This window comes from Schistocerca gregaria, chromosome 3 (assembly GCF_023897955.1).
Source record: "Schistocerca gregaria isolate iqSchGreg1 chromosome 3, iqSchGreg1.2, whole genome shotgun sequence".
Taxonomy (NCBI): domain Eukaryota; kingdom Metazoa; phylum Arthropoda; class Insecta; order Orthoptera; family Acrididae; genus Schistocerca; species Schistocerca gregaria.
In genome coordinates this window covers 425,360,197-425,374,925 of record NC_064922.1, presented here as the reverse complement: position 1 = coordinate 425,374,925, position 14,729 = coordinate 425,360,197, and the positions used below count along the sequence as shown (strand labels likewise).

The window sequence follows — 14,729 nt, the reverse complement described above, 5'->3', positions numbered from 1 at the left end:
ATCTTAAATGTAGCAACATGAACAAAGGACGCCCCATCACTGTTCATTAGTGGCACAACATGTGTTACTGTTACGAATTGTTTTGTTTGGAGGAATCCCAATAAAAACTGCTATGACATCAACAACGTTGTCCTTAAATGTCCGCGTGTGGTATGGTGTATCATTTCTTGTACCCTTTCAGTTTCTATTCTCGCATCTCGCAAGCTATTCATTAGTTGGTTTAGCAGTGTGGCTATTATTAGCTTCTCATCTGACGTCCTTAACTGATGCTGTATATATTTCAAATCTTTATTCAGTGTTCCAATCGTTCCTTTCATGTACTGTTGCAACTCGGTTGTTATTTTGAACATAGTTCTTGTTATGTTTAACATTCCCTATTCTTTATTTGTAATTTATGTTGTATACCAACTAACGGCTGTTCTTGAGTTCCTTGCCATTTCTTGTACTATGCCTATAGTACTGTTTTTACGATATCATCATTATCTGCTGTTCCCCATATATCGTTTTTAATAATTTCCCACTAGCATCTAACCAATATCTTTTGTTCTGTAATAGCATTTCTGGGACTATCGCTCTCACAAACCGGCACTTGGACAGTATCTGTGGTAGCACATACTAAAGAACAACACAAGTGCATACATTAGTTATGTGGATCTGACTAGTAACAAGACATCTGACCATCACAGATTGTGTTCAAAAAGATGACACAGCATCAATACACGCTTCCAGTCTGGTATGGAATGACTGCTGCATATGTGCTAGCATTCCAGTGGAGATGTCCGAGCAGGCTGCAGTAATACGTCTTTACCTATCATTGGGTGTAGTTGGTAAGTCCATACAGACAGCGTGTGTCAGCTATGCCCACAAAAAAAAAAGCCTACAGGCATGAGATCCGGGGGACAGACGGGCCAAGATACAGGTCCTATGTGTCCAATCCAAAAATTCTGCAACAATTCGTGAGGACGTACTGTAGTATTTAGTGCACTATGGGTTGGACAGCCTCCGTTTTGGTACCACTGGTTCCCCCTAGTCTGCAGAGAAACGTCTTCTAGCATCTGGGGAACATGGTCTGTTAGGAGGCTCCAATAATTGTGTGCGCTCAGTTTTCCATTTGTGAAAAACAGGCCTGTGAGCTGATGGTTCACTATCAGAACCACACTTTTACATACTGTGGACGCTGATGTTCCGTCTGACGAAGCGAACGCGGATTGTCAAAAGAGATTACCTGGCTATGGTTGGTAAATGTGGCTTTATTACTAAACAAGATGCGTTATAAATCTGGAGTATCCTATCTCATTATCCATGTACAGAAGTTAACACGATTCTTCATAATCGTTTCGATGCAGCTCTCGATGGGGAGAGATGTGATATGGATAGAACCTATGTAGATGGAAAATTCGTAGGACACTTGCCTGACACATGCTACATCCTCATGCGATTGCGCGGGAGATAACGTGCGGATAGCTGCAAAAGCTGTAAGAACATTAATTTCCCTCTCTTTCGTCGTCACTTGTTTCCTCCTGTCACATTGTCTAGCTATTACATACCACTTTTACGTAACTTGTTGAAGAGGCCGATAAATAAGTGCTGAGATGGTTAACGTTTATTAGGCTATCTTGGCGCGTACACTGTACAAGAACGAACTACATTCTTCCTACATTCTCCATACTCTACGACCATATCGTCTTTTTATAAATTTGTAAGTCTAATCGTCCACTGAGGACCTACTGCTCCGACTGTCACACACTGACTAGCCGGTCGTAATGCACTCAAGGAACATACACGCTCACTGTACACAAACATAACATCGTACCTAACAAGTACGTGGGTTGAATGGCACAAACAAATGTCTCTGTGGAAACAGTGGAAAAAAAGATATCACGTAAATGAGTCACACTAGAATCCTGAGAATCCTGCAATAAACTCCACTGACAATCTAATTTACCCTAAATTTAATTTGTTAATCTCAAGACATTTTTCCATTTAAAAAGTGTATATTTGCACAAACATACTCATTTCACGTATTATTACAATCTTTTTATTGACTACTGATATGAGCCCCTGACTATCAGTCCATTTTGTGAAAACCGCACATCAATAGCACTTTCCATTTGTGCAAAATTTGTGGTGCAAATTTTAGGTGATTCACTCTGTATATGTTGGTTTCTCAAAACTTGTATTGCTATTTTTCTGGAATAACTCTTAAAGATGCTGAAGAATTTAAAAACCCACAGAGTTTGGCCTACTCGTGTTCTGTGGTATTTTTCTCCCAGCGCTATTAGTTCCGTAATGTTTGTAGTAGTTCTTGTTGTTGTTGTGGCCTTAAGTTCAAAGATTGGTGAAGCGTTAATGGCCACTGGGACCATGCATTCGATAAGTCATACATGATCCCCGCCCGTGCTAAATGGTATCTCAATGAGCTCAGTACTCGTTTGCTGGATGTGGACTTGGCGAACCCAGCCTTCCTGAGCGGAATTCTACAGTCTTCCTGTAATTGCAAGCTCCGGAAATGCTTCAGCGACCATATTTCCGGAAAGCTTTTGACACCGTTCCTCACAAGCGACTTCTAATCAAGCTGCGGAGCTATGGGGTATCGTCTCAGTTGTGCGACTGGATTCGTGATTTCCTTTCAGGAAGGTCGTAGTTCGTAGTAATAGACGGCAAATCATCGAGTAAAACTGAAGTGATATCAGGTGTTCCCCAGGGAAGCGTCCTGGGACCTCTACTGTTCCTGATCTATATAAATGACGTGGGTGACAATCTGAGCAGTTCTCTTAGACTGTTCGCAGATGATGCTGTAATTTGCCGTCTAGTAAGGTCATCCGAAGACCAGTGTCAGCTGCAAAGCGATTTAGAAAAGATTGCTGTATGGTGTGTCAGGTGGCAGTTGACGCTAAATAACGAAAAGTGTGAGATGATCCACATGAGTTCCAAAAGAAATCCGTTGGAATTCGATTACTCGATAAATAGTACAATTCTCAAGGCTGTCAATTCAACTAAGTACCTGGGTGTTAAAATTACGAACAACTTCAGTTGGAAGGACCACATAGATAATATTGTCGGGAAGGCGAGCCAAAGGTTGCGTTTCATTGGCAGGACACTTAGCAGATGCAACAAGTCCACTAAAGAGACAGCTTACACTACACTCGTTCGTCCTCTGTTAGAATATTGCTGCGCGGTGTGGGATCCTTACCAGGTGAGATTGACGGAGGACATCGAAAGGGTGCAAAAAAGGGCAGCTCGTTTCGTATTATCACGTTATAGGGGAGAGAGTGTGGCAGATATGATACACGAGTTGGGATGGAAGTCATTACAGCATAGACGTTTTTCGTCGCGGCGAGACCTTTTTACGAAATTTCAGTCACCAACTTTCTCTTCCGAATGCGAAAATATTTTGTTGAGCCCAACCTACATAGGTAGGAATGATTATCAAAATAAAATAAGAGAAATCAGAGCTCGAACAGAAAGGTTTAGGTGTTCATTTTTCCCGCTCGCTGTTCGGGAGTGGAATAGTAGAGAGATAGTATGATTGTGGTTCGATGAACCCTCTGCCAAGCACTTAAATGTGAATTGCAGAGTAGTCATGTAGATGTAGATGTAGATGTAGATGTAGTGTGGCAGTGGAACTTCGTGTACGAGGTCAGGGATTTTCTCTGCCTCGTGATGACTGGGTGTTGTGTGCTGTCCTTAGGTTAGTTAGGTGTCAGTAGTTATAGGTTCAGGGGACTGATGACCATAGATGTTAAGTCCCTAGTGCTCAGAGCCATTTGAACCATTGTGAACTTCGTGTATCACAGGGGACGGAAATCTTCGTTTCAACCCCCGGATAGCGAGGATGATCTCCCCCAATCCGAAGTTTCTCTACACGCCAATGGGACGAATGCCTGTTCAGGTGGAACAGTCGTTAACAGGCAACCTGCCAAACCTCAGTTGGACAAGGCTTCCACAGACAGGTGGGTCTCTGTCTGTTTGGACACACATTTTTCTAGCGGTTCGTGGGACTGAGATGGAAACCTTCAACTTCTCTCTAAACTTTAGGTGGAATGGGTACGCTGCTGGTGGGAATCAACGCTAAAACTAGCAAGAGGGCTTGTGGCGTCAGTCCTCCTGACATAGGAATTAATTCAAAGACTTCTGTTCTTAGTACCAGCGAACATGCTGCTAGTCAGAATGTGTTTTTAATAGTCAAAAGGAAAATTTTATCTTTCAACATTCAAATTTTGTAGAGGGCATTGCTGCACTTTAAAATCTCTAAAGCGAATGTTAGTCGAAACTTTTAGTTCTCAACAAGCAACGAGACTTCAGAAAGCTGAATGCCTTGTCGAATATGCAGTCTAAACGGAATGCCTTGAATTGCAGCAAAGGTGTTGTCATGCAGGTATCTCGTAGATACTAAATCTGCGGCTTTATGTACACAAGCCTATGCGCTGTTTTCAATGCCTGCACTTTGGACACATCACTCTAGCATTTGAGGTAGCAAACATCTGTGGCAAATGTAATACAGCTGCCCAACACAGCGTCATTTTTTCCTTCCCTCCAAAGTGTGTAAATTGCCCTGGGTATCACACTGTCTGAAGTGGAGACTGCAGCGTCTACCTTAAAAAAAAAAAAGGTACATCACTTCAAAACAACGAAGCACATCCCCTACGGTAATGCCAAAAAGCTTATGAGGCCTCCCACATTTACCACATCTTTAGCTACAACTCTTGAAAAGCGAACTCCAGCAGTCGATGCCTCTAAAAAAAATCGAGACTGCTAGTGTCAACACAGGTACCTGCGTTACTTAGTGCACTTGCAAAGGTGCTATTATTTTGGAGCCTACATCTCCTCCAGAATATCGGAAAAAGCTGTGGCTGTGAACACTGGGGAGCTCCTGGCACATCCAAAGGCAGAGTCCAGTAACAAGGCTACCACTGCCACTACTACTGTTGCAGTCATTCCTATACAGCCTTCTCAGGCAAACAAACCAAATGAGAAGTGTCAACTGCAGATGAACACAGGTCAAACCATCTCGACCTTAATCTATCTGACAGTTCTCACGATTCTGCTTCGGAGCCAACGGAATATGAGGGGCGCCTAGGTCAGCAATACAGCCACCAGACTAAATCACCATCTGCAGCATGATCCTCACCCTGATGAGAGACAGTGTGTAAGAAAAATCTCACCGATGAAATCGCTCTCATACCACAGTGGAACATCAGTGGTTTAAAGACACATACGGAGGAACTGAACCTACTGGTCCAGAAGTGTTCAAGGGGAACACATTCTAAACTTATTGATGCCCCTACAGGGCTATCCCCTCAACCATACCGATGACGTGACTGGTGACAGGGCCAATGGAGGGGTGACTGTGTTCGTCAATAACACACACCGCTCCGGGTTACTGTCCTGCAAGCAGTTGCAGTTGTTAATGTGAATCAGAGGATCACAGTTTACTCACTGTATTTAGGTCCACAACATCCAATAGATTCCAAGGCTCTCACCGGCCTTATAGAACTACTCCCTCGGCCATTTCTCCTGCTGGAAGACTGGCCGGTTCTAGGCGCTTCAGTCTGGAACCGCGTGACCGCTACGGTCGCAGGTTGGAATCCTGCCTCGGGCATGGATGTGTGTGATGTCCTTAGGTTAGTTAGGTTTAAGTAGTTCTAAGTTCTAGGGGACTGATGACCACAGGAGTTAAGTCCCATAGTGCTCAGAGCCATTTTTTGCTGGAAGACTGCACAATGGGAAGTAACTGATGAACTTCATTTCAGTGACCACTTTGCATTGTGGATTCACCTACTTGACTGAGAAATACTTAAGAGGAACACTCTGAAATGGACCATCAACAAAGCTATCTGGATGCTGTTTATCAAGCTGGCTGTGTTCGAACATCGAGGCGGCATCCAGCAAGAGACATCACACGTGTGATCCACTATGCCTCTAACTTACCCATCCTGAAGTTGTCAGGTCATTTCAAAGGCAGCCTAACTTGGTGGACTGATGCATGTTGATCAGCAATCTGGGTATGGTTTGTGGTACTGTGACGGTTTAAGAGCCGGTCAACAGAAGAAATCCTTGTAGCGTTTCGAGTTGTTAAAGCCAGACCTGGAGACGTAGTCAAGGAGAGCTCTCACTCGCTCCACTTGTTGTACAAAACTATGGGAAGATATAAACACTAGTTCCAGTAAATGCAGTCGTTCACCAATAGCATCGGTGCTGAAGCAGAGGTGCCTTCAAACTACAAATGGATACATCGCTGAGACAATGGCAGAGCATTTTTCAGGGATTGATACAAGTGCCTGCCAGGATCTAGAATTTAGTTGCTGCTGTGCGGCTACGGAGAGAGGGGAGTTGGTCTTCAAGAGCCAACAATCCTGTCTTACGACTCTCCTTTCTCTGAGTGGGAGCTGGATTCGGCACAGCGCTTGTGATACTCGCCCAGTCACGACCGCATGCTGCAACTCTTGAAAGCAGCGTCTCGAATGTTTTAATTCGATGTAGCACACAGGACACATTCCCAGCTCGTGGAGAGAGGCAATTTTGATACCTCTCCTTAAACCAGGAAAGACAGAACGTGTCAGAGTAGCTCCCAGAGCAGCGCCTTAGTGAATTGTGTAGGAAAGACATAGGAGTGAGTGGCCGACCGTCGTCAGCTCTGAATGTTAAAGACCAGACCGGTCCTTAGCCTCTCTCAGTATGGATTAAGGATATGTCGCTCCATTGTCGACAGCCTGAGCATGCTAGAGGCGACTGTCCAGCAGGCTTTCCTACATAAACGGCACTGTACAGGTATCCTCTTCGACATCAGGAAGGCGTAGGACGTGACCATCATTCTCAGAAAGCTGCACCAATGGAGCTTTCGTGCCCACATCCCCATCTTCATTCGGTTATTCTTATCAAAACACTTTTTTTGGGTATTGAGTTGGCGATGTGCTGTCGTATAGTCTTGAGCGGGAGAATGGTGTTCCCCAGGGAAGTGTTTTAAGTGTTACATTCTTTGCCGTAGCTGTAAACAGCATAACATCTACATAAGGAGTCCTGTACAGTGCTCCTTATTTCTGAACGACTTTCCAGTTCTATATTCAAAATGGTTCAAATAGCTCTGAGACCACGGGATTTAACATTAGAGGTCATCAGTCCCCTAGAACTTAGAAGTACTTAAACCCAACTAACGTAAGGATATCACACACATCCTTGCCCGAGGCAGGATTCGAACCTGCGACCGTAGGGGTCGCGCGGTTCCAGACTGTAGCGCCTAGAACCGCTCAGCCACTGCAGCCGGCAGTTCTGTGTTCCTCTTCCAATAATTTGCAGCCACTAGTCAGTTGAAATTTATAGTACAGATGTTAGAGGAGAGGGCTGCGATGTCGTGAGTCAGTTTTCCGCAGATACGTGTGTGCGTGTGTGTGTGTGTGTGTGTGTGTGCGTGTGTGTGTGTGCGTGCGTGCGTGCGTGTGCGCGCTCGCGCGTTTGGGTGGGGTGGCAGGGGGGGGGGGGGGGAGGGACACCATTCGCGGTTCCTAGGACTCATTTTTTGTTCCAAGCCGACGAAGTAACCACACAAGAAGGGTAGGACACAGGGAACACTGGACATGTTTTTGTTGTTGTTGTTGTCCTCAGGGAAGATCAGTTTGGATTCCGTAGAAATGTTGGAACATGTGAGGCAATACTGACCTTACGACTTATCTAAGAAGAAAGATTAAGGAAAGGCAAACCTACGTTTCTAGCATTGGTAGACTCAGAGAAAGCTTTTGACAATGTTGACTGGAATACTCTCTTTCAAATTCTGAAGGTGGCAGGGGTAAAATACAGGGAGCCACAGGCTATTTACAATTTGTACAGAAACTAGATGGCAGTCATAAGAGTCGAGGGACATGAAAGGGAAGCAGTGGTTGGGAAGGGAGTGAGACAGGGTTGTAGTCTCTCCCCAATGTTATTCAATCTGTATATTGAGCAAGCAGTAAAGGAAACAAAAGAAAAATTTGGAGTAGGTATTAAAATTCATGGAGAAGAAATAAAAACTTTGAGGTTCGCCGATGACATTTTAATTCTGTCAGAGACAGCAAAGGACTTGGAAGAGCAGTTGAACTGAATGGACGTGTCTTGAAAGGAGGATGTAAGATGAACATCAACAAAAGCAAAACGAGGATAATGAAATGCAGTCGCATCAAGTCGGGTGATTCTGAGGGAATTAGTTATCCAAAGATTTCTGCTGGGCCTCGCCTTTTGCCTGTGGTAGTGGTAAGGCCTTATGGGACCAAACTGCTGAGGTCATCGCTCCCTAAGCCTACACACTACTTAATCTAACTTAAACTAACTTACGCTATGGACAACACACACACCCATGCCTGAGGGAGGATTCGAACGTCCGACGGGGAGAGCCGCACGGACCGTGACAAGGCGCCCTAGACCACGCGGCTACCCCACGCGGCGCCTTTTGCCTATTTGACCCTCTGCTGCCTTCACTATTTCATTTCTCTAAGCTACCCATTTGTATTCTGTTGTATTTCTTTCCATTGACTCAATCAATTGTTTCGTAATGGTGCGTCTCAAACTATCCCTAACTAGTGATTCTTTCAATTTATCCAAGCCTCATCTCCTTTGTTCCTCCTTTTTTGTGATTGTTTCAGTTTTAACCTGCATGTCATAAGCAATTGATTATGATCAGAGTCCATATCTGCACCTGTAAATGCTTTGCAGTTCAAAATCTGGTTTCAAAATCCTTGTCTTATTATCTGAATCTATCTGAAACTTACGTATATTACTAGGTCTTCTCTACGTACACAACCTCCTTACATGAGATTTAAGCCTCGTATTATCAACGACTTCGGACCATGCAGAATTCTTCTACGAGGCTTTCGCCTATTTTTCCTTTTCGTCCTCTTCCTGTCATTGAATTCCCCCACTATAACCTAATTTGGTTTCCCGTAACTATCTGAGTAATTTATTTTCTCAAATCGTACATTCTTTTTTAATGTCTTCATCTGCGGAGCTAGTGCGCATATAACTACAAACATGTCACTGTAGAGGGCGCTGACTTGTATACAGAGTGATTCAAACGTAACTGTAAACACTTCGTGGATGTAATGTATGCATCAAAATATGAAGAAAACGTTCAATAAGTTTTGTCTGAAATTGCTTTATTTCAGAGTTATGCAGTAGAATAGGGACCACAAGTGTAACACAAACAAAATAAATAGAATTCTTTTCAGAAAGCAGTGACACGAAAGAACTCATAATTCAACGCAACTACGTACTGTGCGTTTACCCCAGGCTCTGTTCAATATGACGCCCATGTAGACGAAGACAGTGACATGCTCGACATCTTTCCGCTCACGTAATGCTGCAGGCTCCTTTCATCTCATTCCGCACAGTCGCAAAGCTATTTGCAGTTCGTTGCTGTAGCCGTACTACATTCTCAGTTGCAACGCCATACACGAGCTCCAAAGGTAGAAGCCCAGGGGCTAAGATCCAGCGGGCCACACAGATGGCCCCGCACGATCTGTCCAGTTAAGGGATAAGCAACTTTCAGATACTCTTTTGCCGCCGCCCCCCCCCCCCCCCCCCCGAATAGAATGTACGGGGGAACCGTCGACAAAGCAACATCAGGCGAACACGACACGCCAAAAGCCTGTCATGGCCCATGGTTTAATGCCTGCCACGCACGGCATTGTACATCATAACTCGGAAATAAAGTATTTTTGAACTTAACTCTAATTTTGGTCCATACATCACACCCACTAAGTGTGTACATTTACTTTCGAATCACCCTGCGCACCTTGGCTACGCTACTGCGTCACTACGTTGTTCACAGCAGCTTACTCACATTCGTATTAGTAAACTCGTGTCTGCCTTACTCCTGTTTCGTGTTGACAATCTCTTTCTCATCTGACTAGAAGTCATGTTCTTTCATCTATCGCACGGTGCTCCGAATTGGGAAGTGGAGACAAATAGTGGCAGATTGAAGCTATGTGACTGACGGTCGGGCATGTATAGAATCGTAGTCGATTAGAACATTGCATGCGAGTTACAAAGGTCCACATTCGAACTGCAGAGCGGCACGCAATTTTAATCTGTCAGGGAATTTAGCAATTGCATACACTCCACTGCTGAGTGAAATGTCCATTCGTGGACCTTGCAGCTTCCTTATTTATTGTGACATTTATATACCCATCGGTTTCGATAAACTAGAGACAAATCACCAGAACAGCTGTAACTCCATGAAGAAACTGACAATAACTTAGTGCAAAAACTGCCTTTTATAATCCAGAGGAGCAGGAATTCGCTTGTATCATCTCTGCATAGCATGCAACTGCATTTACAAAACTTCATCGACAGACTAATAAATACACACAATATGGCAGACACAACTGTTTGTTCTATGTAGACGAAACAAAAACAAATTATTACAGTGAGGGCATCTGCCACACACGTCAAGATAAAAAAATAATTTTCGTATGTTTAAAAAAGGGATTTTAATATCAACTGGATTTTTATGGATTGTTAAATACATTCATCAATGGCACAGCGCACTGAAATAGTTCTGATAAATGACTGAGCGGAAAGTAACAACATAAATTGCATCAAAATTTCTCCTGAGGTGAATATTAGATTCATTATCAGTGAAATACTACGTAATAAGCTGTATTTCCTTCAAAATAGTATAAGTGGTCAACGTTAAAAATCTAAAACCCCTATAAAACACTAAATTTCTGATGTTGCTATACAAGGGGTCCCTGAGAGAGTTCCCAGACACGCAGAAAGCATGATGCCGTCGTAGACCTCCACAAATCGTTGTATGGTCCCAAAGGGACTTTCGTTGGCTTCGTATGAAGATCAAGACGCAAGGGACAATGGGCGAGCCTGGGAACAAGGAGATTGGTGGCTCAACAGGAAAGACCCGTGAAATTCGGGAGAGGAAATATTTCCCAGATAAAGCGATCTGTCCTCAACCTGTATGACAACGACCGTTTTACTACGCTCATTGAAGCCTGAGCTGATGATTTCTCATAGCTACATCAAGCTTGAGACTTTACGTTTTAAATGTGGAGGAACAAATGATGTGATCATAGGCGTGCGCAAAGAGGGGGGAGGGGAATTGGCTGGGAGGGGGGAAAGTGAGAGTATTGTCCCCTCCTCGCACCTGGGGACGGACCTTTTATTTATTGTGTTTCAGGCATTCGGTGAGAGCATATTTGGCACAGCAGAGCACGACAGGAAATGCTGTTGTTGTATCAATAACTAATTTACCTCGGTTTGTCCGGTTTCCTTGCAGTTTAGGGAAATTTATGCCGTTCCCTTCGCGCGGCGGCTTTTTTGACGCAGTCCGGCAATGAAGTTGGCTTAGAACTTTTATAAAATGGTCGAAATAGAGTCGTCAATATCTTCTGTCGCGTCCTCATGCAGCCCTTTTCGAACTGCAAAAATGGGTCAGTTAGTTAGCTTGTTAATTAATTGGTTATGTAGTTATGTTTTCATGGATTACTCGAACGATTTGTTTGTCGAAATGTTGTGGAACGAGTCTGTTGAAAAGATACGTTACTTACCATTAAGGGGCATATTATTTTTCAGTATCATTCAGACAACTATAACGTACTTAGAAAGTAAGTCCAGCACCTATACGAGCGGACTGCGGCCTCCATTCCCAGAACAACATATTATTATAGCTGCGAGACATCCTTGACGAATTTACACTAGAACGCTCCTTCCCTTTGAAAAAAAAAAAAAAAAAAAAATGGTTCAAATGGCTCTGAGCACTATGGGACTTAACTTCTGAGGCTATCAGTCCCCTAGAACTTAGAACTACTTAAACGTAACTGACATACGGACATCACATACATCCATGCCCGAGGCAGGATTCGAACCCGCGACCGTAGCGGTCTCGCGGTTCCAGACTGTAGCGCCTAGAACCGCTCGGCCTCCCAGGAAGGCGATAGTGAAGGGAAACCATGTTTGAAACCATGGGGAAATCCTGTTTGTTCAATTCGCGAAGGGGATCTCCTCGAGCTCCTTAGAAATGGTTGCGTGGAATGTGAATCGAGCCAAGCAGGAAAGGTAAACGTTTGAGAGCAGGCCATTAGAACAAGCTTTCAACCGTGCTAGAGGAGGAATGGAACGCCCTAACACAAGAACTCTTTACCAACCTTGTGACCAGCATGAGAGCACGTTGCCTTCTGTGGTGATCACACTCCCTATTAAAATTTGTGTCCCGCCTTTTGTGCCGACCTGTGCGACCGAGCGGTTCTAGGCGCTGCAGCCTGGAACCGCGCGACCGCTACGGTCGCACGTTCGGATTCTGCCTCGGGCACGGATGTGTATGATGTCCTTAGGTTACTTAGGTTTAAGTAGTTCTAAGTCCTAGGCGACTGATGACCTTAGAAGTTAACTCACTTAGTGTTCAGAGCCATTTGAACCGCCTTTTGTAATGTGAATCGCGGTGACTTAGTGTCTTTGAACAGAAGTGTCATCTCTGTTCGTCTCAATGCGTATTTCGTTCAGTTACGTCCTTCATATACTGTAGCAGTTCTTTTTATGGCTCAGATGGCTCTGAGCACTATGGGACTTAACTTCTGAGGTAATCAGTCCCCTAGAACTTAGAACTACTTAAACCTAACTAACCTAAGGACATCGCACACATTCATGGCCGAGGCAGGATTCGAACCCGCGACCGTAGCGGTCTCGCGGTTCCAGACTGTAGCGCCTAGAACCGGACGGCTACACTTGCCGGCCCTTCATTTTGCTCTGCAAAGTAACCACTACAGATGCGTGTCAGCCTCGAAAAAATGAAAATAATGCTGTAAATCAATTAGCATAATCAGATATGAAGTTTTGTGGGTAGGCAAAATGTGACAATCTGCATCAAATTGAGTAAGTGTTTTTAACTTTTATTTCCTGTTTCTGTACTTTGGGTATTAACACCGCAATTGTTTACTGATAATTTTGATTGATATACAACTGGGGTTTCCGATATTTCTGACTTGTTTTCTATCTCAGATTTTTGAGTTTCAGTAACAATATGACATTTTTGATGCATGAACTCTTTCTTTATTTTCTAACATTTTGGATACCGACGATTCAATCATACGAGAATGTACAGGTAATCTCAAATCAGTGAATGAAAAATACGGCGTTCATATCAGTAATATTTAGAGATACAGCTAACGTATAGTAAAATAACACGCTTTTCATTCAGGTATAGAAGTTTATACTTAAAAAAACTGTGACATGTATGGATTACTATCAATCGTTTGCAATAAAACATGTTTCGTGTACTTCCTGTTCAGTTTTATTCTTCCGACGATACACGTTTTAAACTCATCCAGTCAATTACAACAAAAATTGCAATTTAAGGATCTTGGCCCTCTAAAGTTACGCGTTTTAGCACCTGTAGATTCCTTGAAGTTACAGTTGGTACATTCGTAACAAGGGCCATCATAAACGACATGACTTACAGACTACGATGTCGACTATTCCGAATCCACTAATCGCAACTTCATGGAAGCTATAATCGTAGATGTCAAAATAAATTCCTTCCTTTAATGGCACTAAAGTCCGTAACGGTATTATGCTAGTAAGTAAAACTAATGATACTGCAACCTTCTAAGCAGCTTAGTAGCAATAATGAGACATCCACAACTGCTTCTTGGCTTGTTCATGGTGAAGAAAATCTTCTCCAACCTTAACGTCACTTCTGATCTTAAATATTTTAGTTCAGTGTCCATGTAGCTTCCATTACTTGTTACAGTAGCCCTGAAGATGGGACTAGTGTCCTGAAACCCGGGTATAGTACATGCTTTAATAGAAACAAAATAACTTTGAGATTACAACTACAGCGGGTTTAATTCGCCATGAACAGTTATTAACAACAGTTTAATGTGGATTGGATTTGCAGTTTTCATGTAATTATTAAATGCAGCAATTGCTTCAAGAATGAATTTTCATTCTACAGCGGAGTGGGCGCTGATCTGAAACTTCCTGACAGATTAAAATTATGTGCCTGGCCAGGTCCAGAACTTGGGATTTTCTGGTTTGAAAGGTAGGTGATGGCGTATTGCCTGTAATAAAGCTGTGATGAGGAGTTGTGAGTTGTGCTTCGATGGCTCAGTCGATAGAGCACTAGCCCGCGAAAGGCCAAAGGTCTCAGGTTCGAGTCCCAGTCAGGCACATAGCTTTAATCTACCAGTAAGTTAATGGTAATTACTACTTATGGTCGCCATTTTCATTGTATTGGTTTTATTTTCAGTACTACAACCGCAAAACGTCATTTTTTCCCACCTGCAAGCCGTAATTACCATTTTTAATAGAGATTTTTTCCCATGGCCTGTGCTATTGACAGACTTTCGGATGATGTTTTAAGCCTGCCGCCGGCTTTAAACGCATAATTTTTCCAGCGTATCGAGGGTAGATTGAAGTCACCACCGACTATAGTTGTATGAGTGGGGTACCCAATTGAAATGAGACTAAAGTTTTCTTGGAACTGTTCAGCAAGTACATCTTCTGAGTAGGACGTTCTGTAAAACGATCCAGTTAATACTTCAGTCCGATTGTCAAGTATAGCCTCAAACCATACTATTTCGCAGGAACTATGTACTTCAATTTCACTATAAAGTAAACTACTTCTGACAGCAATAAGTACTCCACCACCAATTGTATTTAATCTATCCCTTCTGAACACTGTTAGATAGTTTGAAAAAAATTCGGCTGAACTTATTTCCGGCTTTAGCCAGCTTTCCGTGCCTATAACTATT

General features: G+C 43.3%; 1 protein-coding gene across 1 annotated transcript in view; it reads left to right on the top strand.

Moving 5' to 3' along the window:
- LOC126355402 (UPF0489 protein C5orf22 homolog) overlaps positions 1-14,729 on the top strand; it is a 151,239-nt gene that overhangs the window by 67,805 nt on the left and 68,705 nt on the right. The window lies entirely within an intron of this gene.